We start from the raw sequence: 20,487 nt of genomic DNA, 5'->3' as shown, positions 1-20,487 counted from the left end.
CTGTTGCTCTTGGTGTTTGAGACCTGGTGCTCTTGGTGTTTAGGACCTTGTGCTCTTCATTTTTGAGTCCTGCTTGTCTTGGTGTTTGATACCTGGTGCTCTTTGTGTTTGAGACCTGGTGCTCTTGGTGTTTGAGCCCTGGTGCTCTTGGTGTTTGAGACCTGGTGCTCTTGGTTTTTGGGACCTGGTGGTCTTGATGTTTGAGACTTGGTTCTCTTGGTTTTTGAGACCTGGTACACTTGCTTTTTGAGACATGGTTGTCTTGGTGTTTGAGACTTGGTGCTCTTAGTGTTTGAGAACTGGTACACTTGGTGTTTGCGAGCTGCTGCCTTTGATTTTTGACAGCTGCTGCTCTTGATGTTTAAGACCTGATGCTCTTAGTATTTGAGACCTGGTTGTCTTGGTGATTGAGAACTGGTGCTCTTGCTTTTTGAGACCTGCTGCTCTTTGTGTTTGAGAACTGGTGCTCTTGTTGTTTGAGACCTGATGCTCTTGGTGTTTGAGACCTGGTGCTCTTGGTGTTTGAGACCTGATGCTCTTGGTGTTTGAGAGCTGCTGCTCTTGGTGTTTGAGACCTTTTGATCCTTGTGTTTGAGATCTGGTGCTCTTGGTTTTTGAGACCTGGTGATTTTGTTGTTTGAGGCCTGGTGCTCTTGGTGTTTGAGACGTGGTACCCTTCGTGTTTGAGACCTGGTTCTCTTGGTGTTTGAGACCTGTTGTTTTTCTTGTTTGAGACCAGGTGCTATTGTTTTTTGCGGGATGGTGCTATTGGTGTTTGAGACCTGGTGATCTTGTTGTTTATGTCCAGGAGATTTTAGTTTTTGAGACCTGGTGCTCTTGGTGTTTGAGACCTGGTGGTCTTGGTGTTTGAGATCTGGTGCTTTTGATGTTTGAGACCTGGTGCTCTTCTTGTTTCAGAACTGGTGCTCTTGGTATTTGAGACCTGGTGCTCTTGGTGTTTGAGACCTGATGCTCTTGGTGTTTCAGACCTTGTACACTTGGTGTTTGAGACCTTGTTGTCTTGGTTTTTGAGACATGGTGCTCTTGGTGTTTGAGACCTGGTGCACTTGGTGTTTTAGACCTTGTTGTCTTGGTGTATGAGACATGGTGCTCTTGGTATTTGAGACCTGTTTATCTTGGTGTTTGAGAGCTGGTGCTCTTGGTGTTTGAGACCTGTTGTTTTTCTTGTTTGAGAACAGGTGCTATTTGTTTTTGAGGGATGTTGCTATTGGTGTTTGAGACCTGGTGATCTTGTTGTTTATGTCCAGGAGATTTTAGTTTTTGAGACCTGGTGCTCTTGGTGTTTCAGACCTGGTACACTTGGTGTTTGAGACCTGGTTGTCTTGGTTTTTGAGACATGGTGCTCTTGGTGTTTGTGATCTGGTGCTCTTGGTGTTTGAGACATGCTGCTCTTGATGTTTCAGACCTGGTGCACTCGGTGTTTGAGACCTGGTTGTCTTGGTGTTTGAGACCTGCTGCTCTTTGTGTTTGCGACCTGGTTCTCTTGGTTTTTGGGACCTGGAGCTCTTGCTGTTTGAGACCTGGCGCTCTTCATGTTTGAGACCTAGTGCTCTTGGTGTTTGAGACCTGGTGCTCCAGGTTTTTGAGACGTGGTTGTCGTGGTATTTGAGTCCTGGTGCTCTTTTGTTTGAGACCTGTTGCTCTTGGTGTTTGAGACCTGGTTGTCTTGGTGTTTGAGACCTGGTGCTCTTAGCATTTGAGACCTGCAGATCTTTGTGTTTCCCACGTGGGTATCTTGGTGTTTGAGAGCTGTTGCTCTTGGTGTTTCACACCTGGTGCTCTTGGTGTTTGTGACCTGCTGCTTCTTGTTGTTTGAGTCCTGGTGCTCTTGTTGTTTGATAGTGGGTTGTCTTGGTTTTTGAGATCTGGTGCTCTTGGCGTTTGAGACCTGCTGATCTTCGTCTTTGGGACCTCGTTGCCTTGGCGTTTGAGAGCTGGTGCTCTTGGTGTTCTCGTCCTTGTTCTCTTGGTGTTTGAGACCTGCTGCCTCTTGTTGTTTGAGACCTGGTGCTCTTGTTGTTTGAGACCGGGTTGTCGTGGTGTTTGAGACCTGGTGCTCTTGGTGTTTGAGACCTACTGCAGTTGGTGCTTGAGACCTGGTGCTCTTGGTGTTTTAGACCTGGTGATCTTGGTGTTTGCGAGCTTGTGCTCTTGGTGTTTGGGACCTGGTGGTCTTGTTGTTTGAGATCTGGTGCTTTTGATGTTTGAGACCTGGTGCTCTTGGTGTTTTAGACCTGGTGATCTTGGTGTTTGCGTGCTTGTACTCTTGGTGTTTGAGGCCTGGCGGTCTTGGTGTTTGAGATCTGGTGCTATTGATGTTTGAGAACTGGTGCGCTTGGCGTTTGAGAAATGGTGGTCTTGGTATTTGAGGCCTGGTGCTCTTGGTGTTTGAGACCTGGTGCTCTTGGAGTTCCAAAACTGGTACACTTGGTGTTTGAGACCCGGTTGTCTTGGTTTTTGAGACATGGTGCTCTTGGTGTTTGAGACCTGGTGCACTTGGTGTTTGAGACATTGTTGTCTTGGTGTTTGAGACATGGTGCTCTTGGTATTTGAGACTTGTTTCACTTGGTGTTTGAGAACTGGTTGTCTTGGTGTTTGCGACCTGCTGCTCTTCGTGTTTGCGACCTGGTTCTCTTGGTTTTTGGGACCTGGTGCTCTTGCTGTTTGAGACCTGGTGCTCTTCATGTTTGAGACCTAGTGCTCTTGGTGTTTGAGACCTGGTTGTCTTGGTGTTTGAGACCTGGTGCTCTTAGCATTTGAGACCTGCTGATCTTGGTGTTTCCCCCGTGGTTGTCTTGGTGTTTGAGAGCTAGTGCTCTTGGTGTTTCAGACCTGGTGCTCTTGGTGTTTGTGACCTGCTGCTTCTTGTTGTTTGAGTCCTGGTGCTCTTTTTGCTGGTGACCGGGTTGTCTTGGTGTTTGAGCCCTGGTGCTCTTAGCATTTGAGACCTGCTGTTCTTGGTGTTTCCCACGTGGTTGTCTTCGTGTTTGAGAGCTGGTGCTCTTGGTGTTTCAGACCTGGTGCTCTTGTTGTTTGAGACCGGGATTTCGTGGTGCTTGAGACCTGGTGCTCTTGTCTTTGAGACCTACTGCAGTTGGTGCTTGACACCTGGTGCTCTTGGTGTTTTACACCTCGTGATCTTGGTGTTTGCGAGCTTGTGCTCTTGGTGTTTGAGACCTGGTGGTCTTGGTGTTTGAGATCTGGTGCTATTGATGTTTGAGAACTGGTGCGCTTGGCGTTTGAGACCTGGTGGTCTTGGTATTTAAGACCTGGTGCTCTTGGTGTTTGAGACCTGATGCTCTTGGTGTTTCAGACCTTGTACACTTGGTGTTTGAGACCTGGTTGTCTTGGTTTTTGAGACATGGTGTTCTTGGTGTGTGAGACCTGGTGCACTTGGTCTTTGAGACCATCTTGTCTTGGTGTTTGAGACATGGTGCTCTTTGTATTTGAGAGCTGTTTCACTTGGTGTTTGAGAGCTGGTGCTCTTGGTGTTTGACATCTGGTGCTCTTGGTGTTTGAGACCTGCTGCTCTTGATGTTTCAGACCTGGTGCACTTGGTGTTTGAGACCTGGTTGTCTTGGTGTTTGAGACCTGCTGCTCTTCGTGTTTGCGACCTGGTTCTCTTGGTTTTTGGGACCTGGTGCTCTTGCTGTTTGAGACCTGGTGCTCTTCATGTTTGCGACCTAGTGCTCTTGGTGTTTGAGACCTGGTTGTCTTGGTGTTTGAGACCTGGTGCTCTTAGCATTTGAGACCTGCTGATCTTGGTGTTTCCCACGTGGTTGTCTTGGTGTTTGAGAGCTGGTGCTCTTGGTGTTTCAGACCTGGTGCTCTTGGTGTTTGTGACCTGCTGCTTCTTGTTGTTTGAGTCCTGGTGCTCTTGTTGCTGGTGACCGGGTTGTCTTGGTGTTTGACCCCTGGTGCTCTTAGCATTTGAGACCTGCTGTTCTTGGTGTTTCCCACGTGGTTGTCTTCGTGTTGGAGAGCTGGTGCTCTTGGTGTTTCAGACCTGGTGCTCTTGTTGTTTAAGACAGGGTTGTCTTGGTGTTTCAGATCTGGTGCTCTTGGCGTTTGAGACCTGCTGATTTTGGTGTTTGGGACCTCGTTGCCTTGGCGTGTGAGACCTGGTGCTCTTGTTGTTTGAGACCGGGTTGTCGTGGTGTTTTAGACCTGGTGCTGTTGATGTTTGAGACCTCATGCTCTTGTTGTCTTAGACCTGGTGATCTTGGTGTTTGCGAGCTTGTGCTCTTGTTGTTTGAGACCTGATTGTCTTGGTGATTGAGACTGGTTGTCTTTGTGTGTGAGGCCTGGTGCTCTTGGTGTTTGATTCTTTGTGGTCTTGGTGTTTGAGACCAAGTTGTCTTGGTGTTTGAGAGCTGATGCTGTTGGTTTTTGATAGGTGGTGCTATTGGCGTGGGAGTCCTGTTGATCTTGTTGTTTGTGACCAGGTGATTTTAGTGTTTGAGACCTGATGCTCTTGGCCTTTGAGCCCTGGTGGTCTTGGTGTTTGTGACCTAGTGGTCTTGGTGTTTGAGATCTAATGCTATTGCTTTTTGAGACCTGGTGCTCTTGGTATTTGAATCATGGCGGTCTTGGTGTTTGAGACCTGGTGCTCTTGGTGTTTGACAACTGGTGCTCTTGGTGTTTGAGACGTGGTACACTTGGTGTTTGAGACTTTGTTGTCTTGTTGTTTGAGACATGCTGCTCTTGGTGTTTGAGACCTGCTGCTCTTGGTGTTTGAGACTTGGTGGTCTTGGTGTTTGAGACCTGTTACACTCGGTTTTTGAGACGTGGTACCCTTGGTATTGGAGACCTGGTGCTCTTGTTGTTTGAGACGTCGTGCTCATGGTGTTTGAGACCAGGTGCTCATCGTGTTTGGGACGTGGTGCTCTTGCTGTTTGAGACCAGGTGCTCATGGAGTTTGGGACCTGGTGGTCTTGGTGTTTGAGACCTGGTGCTCTTGGTGTTTGAGACGTTGTACTCTTGGTGTTTAAGAGCTGGTGCTCTTCGTGTTTGAGAGGTGGTGCTCTTGGTGTTTGAGACATGGTGCCCTTGGTGTTTGAGACCTGGTGATCTTGGTTTTTGAGACATGGTGTTCTTGGTGTGTGAGACCTGGTGCACTTGGTCTTTGAGACCATCTTGTCTTGGTGTTTGAGACATGGTGCTCTTTGTATTTGAGAGCTGTTTCACTTGGTGTTTGAGAGCTGGTGCTCTTGGTGTTTGACATCTGGTGCTCTTGGTGTTTGAGACCTGCTGCTCTTGATGTTTCAGACCTGGTGCACTTGGTGTTTGAGACCTGGTTGTCTTGGTGTTTGAGACCTGCTGCTCTTCGTGTTTGCGACCTGGTTCTCTTGGTTTTTGGGACCTGGTGCTCTTGCTGTTTGAGACCTGGTGCTCTTCATGTTTGCGACCTAGTGCTCTTGGTGTTTGAGACCTGGTTGTCTTGGTGTTTGAGACCTGGTGCTCTTAGCATTTGAGACCTGCTGATCTTGGTGTTTCCCACGTGGTTGTCTTGGTGTTTGAGAGCTGGTGCTCTTGGTGTTTCAGACCTGGTGCTCTTGGTGTTTGTGACCTGCTGCTTCTTGTTGTTTGAGTCCTGGTGCTCTTGTTGCTGGTGACCGGGTTGTCTTGGTGTTTGACCCCTGGTGCTCTTAGCATTTGAGACCTGCTGTTCTTGGTGTTTCCCACGTGGTTGTCTTCGTGTTGGAGAGCTGGTGCTCTTGGTGTTTCAGACCTGGTGCTCTTGTTGTTTAAGACAGGGTTGTCTTGGTGTTTCAGATCTGGTGCTCTTGGCGTTTGAGACCTGCTGATTTTGGTGTTTGGGACCTCGTTGCCTTGGCGTGTGAGACCTGGTGCTCTTGTTGTTTGAGACCGGGTTGTCGTGGTGTTTTAGACCTGGTGCTGTTGATGTTTGAGACCTCATGCTCTTGTTGTCTTAGACCTGGTGATCTTGGTGTTTGCGAGCTTGTGCTCTTGTTGTTTGAGACCTGATTGTCTTGGTGATTGAGACTGGTTGTCTTTGTGTGTGAGGCCTGGTGCTCTTGGTGTTTGATTCTTTGTGGTCTTGGTGTTTGAGACCAAGTTGTCTTGGTGTTTGAGAGCTGATGCTGTTGGTTTTTGATAGGTGGTGCTATTGGCGTGGGAGTCCTGTTGATCTTGTTGTTTGTGACCAGGTGATTTTAGTGTTTGAGACCTGATGCTCTTGGCCTTTGAGCCCTGGTGGTCTTGGTGTTTGTGACCTAGTGGTCTTGGTGTTTGAGATCTAATGCTATTGCTTTTTGAGACCTGGTGCTCTTGGTATTTGAATCATGGCGGTCTTGGTGTTTGAGACCTGGTGCTCTTGGTGTTTGACAACTGGTGCTCTTGGTGTTTGAGACGTGGTACACTTGGTGTTTGAGACTTTGTTGTCTTGTTGTTTGAGACATGCTGCTCTTGGTGTTTGAGACCTGCTGCTCTTGGTGTTTGAGACTTGGTGGTCTTGGTGTTTGAGACCTGTTACACTCGGTTTTTGAGACGTGGTACCCTTGGTATTGGAGACCTGGTGCTCTTGTTGTTTGAGACGTCGTGCTCATGGTGTTTGAGACCAGGTGCTCATCGTGTTTGGGACGTGGTGCTCTTGCTGTTTGAGACCAGGTGCTCATGGAGTTTGGGACCTGGTGGTCTTGGTGTTTGAGACCTGGTGCTCTTGGTGTTTGAGACGTTGTACTCTTGGTGTTTAAGAGCTGGTGCTCTTCGTGTTTGAGAGGTGGTGCTCTTGGTGTTTGAGACATGGTGCCCTTGGTGTTTGAGACCTGGTGATCTTGATGTTTCAGACCTGGTGCTCTTTGTGTTTGAGAGCTGGTTGTGTTGGTGTTTGAGAGCTGGTGCTCTTGGTTTTTGAGACCTGGTACACTTGGTGTTGGAGAGCTGTTGCTCTTGGTGTTTAAGACCTTGTGCTCTTCGTTTTTGAGTCCTGCTTGTCTTGGTGTTTGATACCTGGTGCTCTTTGTGTTTGAGACCTGGTGCTCTTGGTGTTTGAGCCCTGGTGCTCTTGGTGTTTGAGACCTGGTGCTCTTGGTTTTTGGGACCTGGTGGTCTTGATGTTTGAGACTTGGTGCTCTTGGTTTTTGAGACCTGGTACACTTGCTTTTTGAGACATGGTTGTCTTGGTGTTTGAGACTTGGTGCTCTTGGTGTTTGACACCTGGTACACTTGGTGTTTGCGAGCTGGTGCCTATGATTTTTGACAGCTGCTGCTCTTGATGTTTAAGACCTGATGCTCTTAGTATTTGAGACCTGGTTGTCTTGGTGATTGAGAACTGGTGCTCTTGCTTTTTGAGACCTGCTGCTCTTTGTGTTTGAGACCTGATGCTCTTGGTGTTTGTGACCTGGTGCTCTTGGTGTTTGAGACCTGGTGATCTTGATGTTTCAGACCTGGTGCTCTTTGTGTTTGAGAGCTGGTTGTGTTGGTGTTTGAGAGCTGGTGCTCTTGGTTTTTGAGACCTGGTACACTTGGTGTTGGAGAGCTGTTGCTCTTGGTGTTTAAGACCTTGTGCTCTTCGTTTTTGAGTCCTGCTTGTCTTGGTGTTTGATACCTGGTGCTCTTTGTGTTTGAGACCTGGTGCTCTTGGTGTTTGAGCCCTGGTGCTCTTGGTGTTTGAGACCTGGTGCTCTTGGTTTTTGGGACCTGGTGGTCTTGATGTTTGAGACTTGGTGCTCTTGGTTTTTGAGACCTGGTACACTTGCTTTTTGAGACATGGTTGTCTTGGTGTTTGACACCTGGTACACTTGGTGTTTGCGAGCTGGTGCCTATGATTTTTGACAGCTGCTGCTCTTGATGTTTAAGACCTGATGCTCTTAGTATTTGAGACCTGGTTGTCTTGGTGATTGAGAACTGGTGCTCTTGCTTTTTGAGACCTGCTGCTCTTTGTGTTTGAGACCTGATCCTCTTGGTGTTTGTGACCTGGTGCTCTTGGTGTTTGAGACCTGAAGCTCTTGGTGTTTGATACCTGCTGCTCTTGGTGTTTGAGACCTTTTGATCCTAGTGTTTGAGATCTGGTGCTCATGGTTTTTGAGACCTGGTGATTTTGTTGTTTGAGGCCTGGTGCTCTTGGTGTTTGAGACGTGGTACCCTTCGTGTTTGAGACCTGGTGCTCTTGGTGTTTGAGACATGCTGCTCTTGATGTTTCAGACCTGGTAAACTTGGTGTTTGAGACCTGGTTGTCTTGGTGTTTGAGACCTGCTGCTCTTTGTGTTTGCGACCTGGATCTCTTGGTTTTTGGGACCTGGAGCTCTTGCTGTTTGAGACCTGGCAATCTTCATGTTTGAGACCTAGTGCTCTTGGTGTTTGAGACCTGGTGCTCCTGGTGTTTGAGACGTGGTTGTCGTGGTATTTGAGACCTGGTGCTCATTTGTTTGAGACCTGTTGCTCTTGGTGTTTGAGACCTGGTTGTCTTGGTGTTTGAGACCTGGTGCTCTTAGCATTTGAGACCTGCAGATCTTGGTGTTTCCCACGTGGTTATCTTGGTGTTTGAGAGCTGGTGCTCTTGGTGTTTCAGACCTGGTGCTCTTGGTGTTTGTAACCTGCTGCTTCTTGTTGTTTGAGTCCTGGTGCTCTTGTTGTTTGATAGTGGGTTGTCTTGGTGTTTGAGATCTGGTGCTCTTGGCGTTTGAGACCTGCTGATCTTCGTCTTTGGGACCTCGTTGCCTTGGCGTTTGAGAGCTGGTGCTCTTGGTGTTCTCGTCCTTGTTCTCTTGGTGTTTGAGACCTGCTGCCTCTTGTTGTTTGAGACCTGGTGCTCTTGTTGTTTGAGACCGGGTTGTCGTGGTGTTTGAGACCTGGTGCTCTTGGTGTTTGAGACCTACTGCAGTTGGTGCTTGAGACCTGGTGCTCTTGGTGTTTTAGACCTGGTGATCTTGGTTTTTGCGAGCTTGTGCTCTTGGTGTTTGAGACCTGGTGGTCTTGTTGTTTGAGATCTGGTGCTTTTGATGTTTGAGACCTGGTGCTCTTGGTGTTTTAGACCTGGTGATCTTGGTGTTTGCGTGCTTGTACTCTTGGTGTTTGAGGCCTGGCGGTCTTGGTGTTTGAGATCTGGTGCTATTGATGTTTGAGAACTGGTGCGCTTGGCGTTTGAGACCTGGTGGTCTTGGTATTTGAGACCTGTTGCTCTTGGTGTTTGAGACCTGGTGCTCTTGGAGTTCCAGAACTGGTACACTTGGTGTTTGAGACCCGGATGTCTTGGTTTTTGAGACATGGTGCTCTTGGTTTTTGAGAACTGCTGCATTTGGTGTTTGAGACCTTGTTGTCTTGGTGTTTGAGACATGGTGCTCTTGGTATTTGAGCCCTGTTTTACTTGGTGTTTGAGACCTGGTTGTCTTGGTGTTTGCGACCTGCTGCTCTTCGTGTTTGCGACCTGGTTCTCTTGGTTTTTGGGACCTGGTGCTCTTGCTGTTTGAGACCTGGTGCACTTCATGTTTGAGACCTAGTGCTTTTGGTGTTTGAGACCTGGTTGTCTTGGTGTTTGAGACCTGGTGCTCTTAGCATTTGAGACCTGCTGATCTTGATGTTTCCCACGTGGTTGTCTTGGTGTTTGAGAGCTGGTGCTCTTGGTGTTTCAGACCTGGTGCTCTTGGTGTTTGTGACCTGCTGCTTCTTGTTGTTTGAGTCCTGGTGCTCTTGTTGCTGGTGACCGGGTTGTCTTGGTGTTTGACCCCTGGTGCTCTTAGCATTTGAGACCTGCTGTTCTTGGTGTTTCCCACGTGGTTGTCTTCGTGTTTGAGAGCTGGTGCTCTTGGTGTTTCAGACCTGGCGCTCTTTTTGTTTGAGACCGGGTTGTCGTGGTGTTTGAGACCTGGTGCTCTTGGTGTTTGAGACCTACTGCAGTTGGTGCTTGAGACCTGGTGCTCTTGGTGTTTTAGACCTGGTGATCTTGGTGTTTGCGAGCTTGTGCTCTTGGTGTTTGAGACCTGGTGGTTTTGGTGTTTGAGATCTGGTGCTTTTGATGCTTGAGATCTGGTGCTCTTGGTGTTTTAGACCTGGTGATCTTGGTGTTTGCGAGCTTGTAATCTTGGTGTTTGAGACCTGGTGGTCTTGGTGTTTGAGATCTGGTGCTATTGATGTTTGAGAACTGGTGCGCTTGGCGTTTGAGACCTGGTGGTGTTGGTATTTGAGACCTGGTGCTCTTGGTGTTTGAGACCTGGTGCACTTGGTGTTTGAGACCTTCTTGTCTTGGTGTTTGAGACATGGTGCTCTTTGTATTTGAGACCTGTTTGACTTGGTGTTTGAGAGCTGGTGCTCTTGGTTTTTGAGATCTGGTGCTCTTGGTGTTTGAGACCTGCTGCTCTTGATGTTTCAGACCTGGTGCACTTGGTGTTTGAGACCTGGTTGTCTTGGTGTTTGAGACCTGCTGCTCTTCGTGTTTGCGACCTGGTTCTCTTGGTTTTTGGGACCTGGTGCTCTTGCTGTTTGAGACCTGGTGCTCTTCATGTTTGAGACCTAGTGCTCTTTGTGTTTGAGACCTGGTTGTCTTGGTGTTTGAGACCTCGTGCTCTTAGCATTTGTGACCTGCTGATCTTGGTGTTTCCCACGTGGTTGTCTTGGTGTTTGAGAGCTGGTGCTCTTAAGGTTTCAGACCTGGTGCTCTTGGTGTTTGTGATCTTCTGCTTCATGTTGTTTGAGTCCTGGTGCTCTTGTTGCTGGTGACCGGGTTGTCTTGGTGTTTGAGCCCTGGTGCTCTAAGCATTTGAGACCTGCTGTTCTTGGTGTTTCCCACGTGGTTGTCTTCGTGTTGGAGAGCTGGTGCTCTTGATGTTTCAGACCTGGTGCTCTTGTTGTTTAAGACAGGGTTGTCTTGGTGTTTCAGATCTGGTGCTCTTGGCGTTTGAGACCTGCTGATTTTGGTGTTTGGGACCTCGTTGCCTTGGCGTGTGAGACCTGGTGCTCTTGTTGTTTGAGACCGGGTTGTCGTGGTGTTTTAGACCTGGTGCTCTTGATGTTTGAGACCTGCTGCTTTTGATGTTTGAGACCTCATGCTCTTGTTGTCTTAGACCTGGTGATCTTGGTGTTTGCGAGCTTGTGCTCTTGTTGTTTGAGACCTGATTGTCTTGGTGATTGAGACTGGTTGTCTTTGTGTTTGAGGCCTGGTGCTCTTGGTGTTTGAGTCTTTGTGGTCTTGGTGTTTGAGACCAAGTTGTCTTGGTGTTTGAGAGCTGCTGCTATTGGTTTTTGACAGGTGGTGCTATTGGCGTGGGAGTCCTGGTGATCTTGTTGTTTGTGACCATGTGATTTTAGTGTTTGAGACCTGATGCTCTTGGCCTTTGAGCCCTGATGGTCTTGGTGTTTGTGACCTAGTGGTCTTGGTGTTTGAGATCTAATGCTATTGGTTTTTGAGACCTGGTGCTCTTGGTTTTTGAATCATGGCGGTCTTGGTGTTTGAGACCTGGTGGTCTTGGTGTTTGACAACTGGTGCTCTTGGTGTTTGAGACGTGGTACACTTGGTGATTGAGACTTGGTGGTCTTGGTGTTTGAGACCTGTTACACTCGGTTTTTGAGACGTGGTACCCTTGGTTTTGGAGACCTGGTGCTCTTGTTGTTTGAGACGTCGTGCTCATGGTGTTTGAGACCAGGTGCTCATCGTGTTTGGGACGTGGTGCTCTTGCTGTTTGAGACCAGGTGCTCATGGAGTTTGGGACCTGGTGGTCTTGGTGTTTGAGACCTGGTGCTCTTGGTGTTTGAGACGTTGTACTCTTGGTGTTTAAGAGCTGGTGCTCTTCTTGTTTGAGAGGTGGTGCTCTTGGTGTTTGAGACATGGTGCCCTTGGTGTTTGAGACCTGGTGATCTTGATGTTTCAGACCTGGTGCTCTTTGTGTTTGAGAGCTGGTTGTGTTGGTGTTTGAGAACTGGTGCTCTTGGTTTTTGAGACCTGGTACACTTGGTGTTGGAGAGCTGTTGCTCTTGGTGTTTGAGACCTGGTGCTCTTGGTGTTTAAGACCTTGTGCTCTTCATTTTTGAGTCCTGCTTGTCTTGGTGTTTGATACATAGTGCTCTTTGTGTTTGAGACCTGGTGCTCTTGGTGTTTGAGCCCTGGTGCCCTTGGTGTTTGAGACCTGGTGCTCTTGGTTTTTGGGACCTGTTGGTCTTGATGTTTGAGACTTGGTGCTCTTGGTTTTTGAGACCTGGTACACTTGCTTTTTGAGACATGGTTGTCTTGGTGTTTGAGACTTGGTGCTCTTAGTGTTTGAGACCTGGTACACTTGGTGTTTGCGAGCTGCTGCCTTTGATTTTTGACAGCTGCTGCTCTTGATGTTTAAGACCTGATGCTCTTAGTATTTGAGACCTGGTTGTCTTGGTGATTGAGAACTGGTGCTCTTGCTTTTTGAGACCTGCTGCTCTTTGTGTTTGAGAACAGGTGCTCTTGTTGTTTGAGACCTGATGCTCTTGGTGTTTGAGACCTGGTGCTCTTGGTGTTTGAGACCTGGTGCACTTGGTGTTTTAGACCTTGTTGTCTTGGTGTTTGAGACATGGTGCTCTGGGTATTTGAGACCTGTTTATCTTGGTGTTTGAGAGCTGGTGCTCTTGGTGTTTGAGACCTGTTGTTTTTCTTGTTTGAGAACAGGTGCTATTTCTTTTTGAGGGATGTTGCTATTGGTGTTTGAGACCTGGTGATCTTGTTGTTTATGTCCAGGAGATTTTAGTTTTTGAGACCTGGTGCTCTTGGTGTTTGAGACCTGCTGGTCTTGGTGTTTGAGATCTGGTGCTATTGATGTTTGAGAACTGGTGTGCTTGGTGTTTGAGACCTGGTGGTCTTGGTATTTGAGACCTGGTGCTCTTGGTGTTTGAGACTTGGTGCTCTTGGTATTTGAGACCTGTTTCACTTGGTGTTTGAGAGCTGGTGCTCTTGGTGTTTGACATCTGGTGCTCTTGGTGTTTGAGACCTGCTGCTCTTGATGTTTCAGACCTGGTGCACTTGGTGTCTGAGACCTGGTTGTCTTGGTGTTTGCGACCTGCTGATCTTCGTGTTTGCGACCTGGTGCACTTCATGTTTGAGACCTAGTGCTCTTGGTGTTTGAGACCTGGTTGTCTTGGTGTTTGAGACCTGGTGCTCTTAGCATTTGAGACCTGCTGATCTTGGTGTTTCCCACGTGGTTTTCTTGGTGTTTGAGAGCTGGTGCTCTTGGTGTTTCAGACCTGGTGCTCTTGGTGTTTGTGATCTGCTGCTTCTTGTTGTTTGAGTCCTGGTGCTCTTGTTGCTGGTGACCGGGTTGTCTTGGTGTTTGACCCCTGGTGCTCTTAGCATTTAAGACCTGCTGTTCTTGGTGTTTCCCACGTGGTTGTCTTCGTGTTTGAGAGCTGGTGCTCTTGGTGTTTCAGACCTGGTGCTCTTGTTGTTTGATACCGGGTTGTCGTGGTGTTTGAGACCTGGTGCTCTTGGTGTTTGAGACCTACTGCAGTTGGTGCTTGAGACCTGGTGCTCTTGGTGTTTTAGACCTGGTGATCTTGGTGTTTGCGAGCTTCTGCTCTTGGTGTTTGAGACCTGGTGGTTTTGGTGTTTGAGATCTGGTGCTTTTGATGTTTGAGACCTGGTGCTCTTGGCCTTTTAGACCTGGTGATCTTGGTGTTTGCGAGCTTGTGCTCTTGGTGTTTGAGACCTGGTGGTCTTGGTGTTTGAGATCTGGTGTTATTGATGTTTGAGAACTGGTGAGCTTGGCGTTTGAGACCTGGTGGTCTTGGTATTTGAGACCTGGTGCTCTTGGTGTTTGAGACCTGATGCTCTTGGTGTTTCAGACCTTGTACCCTTGGTGTTTGAGACCTGGTTGTCTTGGTTTTTGAGACATGGTGCTCTTGGTGTTTGAGACCTGGTGCACTTGGTGTTTGAGACCTTCTTGTCTTGGTGTTTGAGACATGGTGCTCTTGGTGTTTGAGACCTGCTGCTCTTGATGTTTCAGACCTGTTGCACTTGTTGTTTGAGACCTGGTTGTCTTGGTGTTTGAGACCTGCTGCTCTTCGTGTTTGCGACCTGGTTCTCTTGGTTTTTGGGACCTGGTGCTCTTGCTGTTTGAGACCTGGTGCTCTTCATGTTTGAGAGCTAGTGCTCTTGGTGTTTGAGACCTGGTTGTCTTGGTGTTTGAGACCTGGTGCTCTTAGCATTTGAGACCTGCTGATCTTGGTGTTTCCCACGTGGTTGTCTTGGTGTTTGAGAGCTGGTGCTCTTGGTGTTTCAGACCTGGTGCTCTTGGTGTTTGTGACCTGCTGCTTCTTGTTGTTTGAGTCCTGGTGCTCTTGTTGCTGGTGACCGGGTTGTCATGGTGTTTGACACCTGGTGCTCTTAGCATTTGAGACCTGCTGTTCTTCGTGTTTCCCACGTGGTTGTCTTCGTGTTTGAGAGCTGGTGCTCTTGGTGTTTCAGACCTGGTGCTCTTGTTGTTTAAGACAGGGTTGTCTTGGTGTTTGAGATCTGGTGCTCTTGGCGTTTGAGACATGCTGATTTTGTTGTTTGGGACGTCGTTGCCTTGGCGTTTGAGACCTGGTGCTCTTGTTGTTTGAGAAAGGGTTGTCGTGGTGTTTTAGACCTGGTGCTCTTGGTGTTTGAGACCTGCTGCTGTTGATGTTTGAGACCTCATGCTCTTGTTGTCTTAGACCTGGTGATCTTGGTGTTTGCGAGCTTGTGCTCTTGTTGTTTGAGACCTGATTGTCTTGGTGATTGAGACTGGTTGTCTTTGTGTTTTAGGCCTGGTGCTCTTGGTGTTTGAGTCTTTGTGGTCTTGGTGTTTGAGACCAAGTTGTCTTGGTGTTTGAGGGCTGCTGCTATTGGTTTTTGATAGGTGGTGCTATTGGCGTGGGAGTCCTGGTGATCTTGTTGTTTGTGACCAGGTGATTTTATTGTTTGAGACCTGATGCTCTTGGCCTTTGAGCCCTGGTGGTCTTGGTGTTTGTGACCTAGTGGTCTTGGGGTTTGAGATCTAATGCTATTGGTTTTTGAGACCTGGTGCTCTTGGTTTTTGAATCATGGCGGTCTTGGTGTTTGAGACCTGGTGCTCTTGGTGTTTGACAACTGGTGCTCTTGGTGTTTGAGACGTGGTACACTTGGTGTTTGAGACTTTGTTGTCTTGTTGTTTGAGACATGCTGCTCTTGGTGTTTGAGACCTGCTGCTCTTGGTGTTTGAGACTTGGTGGTCTTGGTGTTTGAGACCTGGTGCTCTTAGCATTTGAGACCTGCTGATCTTGGTGTTTCCCACGTGTTTGTCTTGGTGTTTGAGAGCTGGTGCTCTTGGTGTTTCAGACCTGGTGCTCTTGGTGTTTGTGACCTGCTGCTTCTTGTTGTTTGAGTCCTGGTGCTCTTGTTGCTGGTGACCGGGTTGTCTTGGCGTTTGACCCCTGGTGCTCTTAGCATTTGAGACCTGCTGTTCTTGGTGTTTCCCACGTGGTTGTCTTCGTGTTTGAGAGCTGGTGCTCTTGGTGTTTGAGACCTGGTGCTCTTGTTGTTTGAGACCGGGTTGTCGTGGTGTTTGAGACCTGGTGCTCTTGGTGTTTGAGACCTACTGCAGTTGGTGCTTCTGTCCTGGTGCTCTTGGTGTTTTAGACCTGGTGATCTTGGTGTTTGCGAGCTTGTGCTCTTTGTGTTTGAGACCTGGTGGTTTTGGTGTTTGAGATCTGGTGCTTTTGATGTTTGAGACCTGGTGCTCTTGGTGTTTTAGACCTGGTGATCTTGGTGTTTGCGAGCTTGTGCTCTTGGTGATTGAGACCTGGTGGTCTTGGTGTTTGAGATCTGGTGCTATTGATGTTTGAGAACTGGTGAGCTTGGCGTTTGAGACCTGGTGGTCTTGGCATTTGAGACCTGGTGCTCTTGGTGTTTGAGACCTTCTTGTCTTGGTGTTTGAGACATGGTGCTCTTGGTATTTGAGACCTGTTTCACTTGGTGTTTGAGAGCTGGTGCTCTTGGTGTTTGAGATCTGGTGCTCTTGGTGTTTGAGACCTGCTGCTCTTGATGTTTCAGACCTGGTGCACTTGGTGTTTGAGACCTGGTTGTCTTGGTGTTTGAGACCTGCTGCTCTTCGTGTTTGCGACCTGGTTCTCTTGGTTTTTGGGACCTGGTGCTCTTGCTGTTTGAGACCTGGTGCTCTTCATGTTTGAGACCTAGTGCTCTTGGTGTTTGAGACCTGGTTGTCTTGGTGTTTGAGACCTGGTGCTCTTAGCATTTGAGACCTGCTGATCTTGGTGTTTCCCACGTGGTTGTCTTGGTGTTTGAGAGCTGGTGCTCTTGGTGTTTCAGACCTGGTGCTCTTGGTGTTTGTGACCTGCTGCTTCTTGTTGTTTGAGTCCTGGTGCTCTTGTTGCTGGTGACCGGGTTGTCTTGGTGTTTGACCCCTGGTGCTCTTAGCATTTGAGACCTGCTGTTCTTGGTGTTTCCCACGTGGTTGTCTTCGTGTTGGAGAGCTGGTGCTCTTGGTGTTTCAGACCTGGTGCTCTTGTTGTTTAAGACAGGGTTGTCTTGGTGTTTCAGATCTGGTGCTCTTGGCGTTTGAGACCTGCTGATTTTGGTGTTTGGGACCTCGTTGCCTTGGCGTTTGAGACCTGGTGCTCTTGTTGTTTGAGACCGGGTTGTCGTGGTGTTTTAGACCTGGTGCTCTTGGTGTTTGAGACCTGCTGCTGTTGATGTTTGAGACCTCATGCTCTTGTTGTCTTAGACCTGGTGATCTTGGTGTTTGCGAGCTTGTGCTCTTGTTGTTTGAGACCTGATTGTCTTGGTGATTGAGACTGGTTGTCTTTGTGTTTGAGGCCTGGTGCTCTTGGTGTTTGATTCTTTGTGTGCTTGGTGTTTGAGACCAAGTTGTCTTGGTGTTTGAGAGCTGCTGCTATTGGTTTTTGATAGGTGGGGCTATTGGCGTGGGAGTCCTGGTGATCTTGTTGTTTGTGACCAGGTGATTTTAGTGTTTGAGACCTGATGCTCTTGGCCTTTGAGCCCGGGTGCTCTTGGTGTTTGTGACCTAGTGGTCTTGGTGTTTGAGATCTAATGCTATTGGTTTTTGAGACCTGGTGCTCTTGGTTTTTGAATCATGGCGGTCTTGGTGTTTGAGACCTGGTGGTCTTGGTGTTTGACAACTGGTGCTCTTGGTGTTTGAGACGTGGTACACTTGGTGTTTGAGACTTTGTTGTCTTGTTGTTTGAGACATGCTGCTCTTGGTGTTTGAGAGCTGCTGCTCTTGGCGTTTGAGACCTGGTGCTCTTGTTGTTTGAGACCGGGTTGTCGTGGTGTTTTAGACCTGGTGCTGTTGATGTTTGAGACCTCATGCTCTTGTTGTCTTAGACCTGGTGATCTTGGTGTTTGCGAGCTTTTGCTCTTGTTGTTTGAGACCTGATTGTCTTGGTGATTGAGACTGGTTGTCTTTGTGTTTTAGGCTTGGTGCTCTTGGTGTTTGAGTCTTTGTGGTCTTGGTGTTTGAGACCAAGTTGTCTTGGTGTTTGAGGGCTGCTGCTATTGGTTTTTGATAGGTGGTGCTATTGGCGTGGGAGTCCTGGTGATCTTGTTGTTTGTGACCAGGTGATTTTATTGTTTGAGACCTGATGCTCTTGGCCTTTGAGCCCTGGTGGTCTTGGTGTTTGTGACCTAGTGGTCTTGGTGTTTGAGATCTAATGCTATTGGTTTTTGAGACCTGGTGCTCTTGGTTTTTGAATCATGGCGGTCTTGGTGTTTGAGACCTGGTGCTCTTGGTGTTTGACAACTGGTGCTCTTGGTGTTTGAGACGTGGTACACTTGGTGTTTGAGACTTTGTTGTCTTGTTGTTTGAGACATGCTGCTCTTGGTGTTTGAGAGCTGCTGCTCTTGGTGTTTGAGACTTGGTGGTCTTGGTGTTTGAGACCTGGTGCTCTTAGCATTTGAGACCTGCTGATCTTGGTGTTTCCCACGTGGTTGTCTTGGTGTTTGAGAGCTGGTGCTCTTGGTGTTTCAGACCTGGTGCTCTTGGTGTTTGTGACCTGCTGCTTCTTGTTGTTTGAGTCCTGGTGCTCTTGTTGCTGGTGACCGGGTTGTCTTGGCGTTTGACCCCTGGTGCTCTTAGCATTTGAGACCTGCTGTTCTTGGTGTTTCCCACGTGGTTGTCTTCGTGTTTGAGAGCTGGTGCTCTTGGTGTTTCAGACCTGGTGCTCTTGTTGTTTGAGACCGGGTTGTCGTGGTGTTTGAGACCTGGTGCTCTTGGTGTTTGAGACCGACTGCAGTTGGTGCTTGAGTCCTGGTGCTCTTGGTGTTTTAGACCTGGTGATCTTGGTGTTTGCGAGCTTGTGCTCTTGGTGTTTGAGACCTGGTGGTTTTGGTGTTTGAGATCTGGTGCTTTTGATGTTTGAGACCTGGTGCTCTTGGTGTTTTAGACCTGGTGATCTTGGTGTTTGCGAGCTTGTGCTCTTGGTGTTTGAGACCTGGTGGTCTTGGTGTTTGAGATCTGGTGCTATTGATGTTTGAGAACTGGTGAGCTTGGCGTTTGAGACTTGGTGGTCTTGGTATTTGAGACCTGGTGCTCTTGGTGTTTGAGACCTTCTTGTCTTGGTGTTTGAGACATGGTGCTCTTGGTATTTGAGACCTGTTTCACTTGGTGTTTGAGAGCTGGTGCTCTTGGTGTTTGAGATCTGGTGCTCTTGGTGTTTGAGACCTGCTGCTCTTGATGTTTCAGACCTGGTGCACTTGGTGTTTGAGACCTGGTTGTCTTGGTGTTTGAGACCTGCTGCTCTTCGTGTTTGCGACCTGGTTCTCTTGGTTTCTGGGACCTGGTGCTCTTGCTGTTTGAGACCTGGTGCTCTTCATGTTTGAGACCTAGTGCTCTTGGTGTTTGAGACCTGGTTGTCTTGGTGTTTGAAACCTGGTGCTCTTAGCATTTGAGACCTGCTGATCTTGGTGTTTCCCACGTGGTTGTCTTGGTGTTTGAGAGCTGGTGCTCTTGGTGTTTCAGACCTGGTGCTCTTGGTGTTTGTGACCTGCTGCTTCTTGTTGTTTGAGTCCTGGTGCTCTTGTTGCTGGTGACCGGGTTGTCTTGGTGTTTGACCCCTGGTGCTCTTAGCATTTGAGACCTGCTGTTCTTGGTGTTTCCCACGTGGTTGTCTTCGTGTTGGAGAGCTGGTGCTCTTGGTGTTTCAGACCTGGTGCTCTTGTTGTTTAAGACAGGGTTGTCTTGGTGTTTCAGATCTGGTGCTCTTGGCGTTTGAGACCTGCTGATTTTGGTGTTTGGGACCTCGTTGCCTTGGCGTTTGAGACCTGGTGCTCTTGTTGTTTGAGACCGGGTTGTCGTGGTGTTTTAGACCTGGTGCTCTTGGTGTTTGAGACCTGCTGCTGTTGATGTTTGAGACCTCATGCTCTTGTTGTCTTAGACCTGGTGATCTTGGTGTTTGTGATCTTGTGCTCTTGTTGTTTGAGACCTGATTGTCTTGGTGATTGAGACTGGTTGTCTTTGTGTGTGAGGCCTGGTGCTCTTGGTGTTTGATTCTTTGTGGTCTTGGTGTTTGAGACCAAGTTGTCTTGGTGTTTGAGAGCTGATGCTGTTGGTTTTTGATAGGTGGTGCTATTGGCGTGGGAGTCCTGTTGATCTTGTTGTTTGTGACCAGGTGATTTTAGTGTTTGAGACCTGATGCTCTTGGCCTTTGAGCCCTGGTGGTCTTGGTGTTTGTGACCTAGTGGTCTTGGTGTTTGAGATCTAATGCTATTGCTTTTTGAGACCTGGTGCTCTTTGTTTTTGAATCATGGCGGTCTTGGTGTTTGAGACCTGGTGCTCTTGGTGTTTGACAACTGGTGCTCTTGGTGTTTGAGACGTGGTACACTTGGTGTTTGAGACTTTGTTGTCTTGTTGTTTGAGACATGCTGCTCTTGGTGTTTGAGAGCTGCTGCTCTTCGTGTTTGAGACTTGGTGGTCTTGGTGTTTGAGACCTGTTACATTCGGTTTTTGAGACGTGGTACCCTTGGTTTTGGAGACCTGGTGCTCTTGTTGTTTGAGACTTCGTGCTCATGATGTTTGAGACCAGGTGCTCATCGTGTTTGGGACGTGGTGCTCTTGCTGTTTGAGACCAGGTGCTCATGGAGATTGGGACCTGGTGGTCTTGGTGTTTGAGACCTGGTGCTCTTGGTGTTTGAGACGTTGTACTCTTGGTGTTTAAGAGCTGGTGCTCTTCGTGTTTGAGAGGTGGTGCTCTTGGTGTTTGAGACATGGTGCTCTTGGTGTTTGAGACCTGGTGATCTTGATGTTTCAGACCTGGTGCTCTTTGTGTTTGAGAGCTGGTTGTGTTGGTGTTTGAGACCTTGTACACTTGGTGTTGGAGAGCTGTTGCTCTTGGTGTTTGAGACCTAGTGCTCTTGGTGTTTAAGACCTTGTGCTCTTCGTTTTTGAGTCCCGCTTGTCTTGGTGTTTGATACCTGGTGCTCTTTGTGTTTGAGACCTGGTGCTCTTGGTTTTTGGGACCTGGTGGTCTTGATGTTTGAGACTTGGTGCTCTTGGTTTTTGAGACCTGGTACACTTG

This window comes from Carcharodon carcharias, chromosome 11, assembly GCF_017639515.1.
Source record: "Carcharodon carcharias isolate sCarCar2 chromosome 11, sCarCar2.pri, whole genome shotgun sequence".
In the NCBI taxonomy this organism is placed as follows: domain Eukaryota; kingdom Metazoa; phylum Chordata; class Chondrichthyes; order Lamniformes; family Lamnidae; genus Carcharodon; species Carcharodon carcharias.
Note: the sequence above shows the minus strand (reverse complement) of the source record.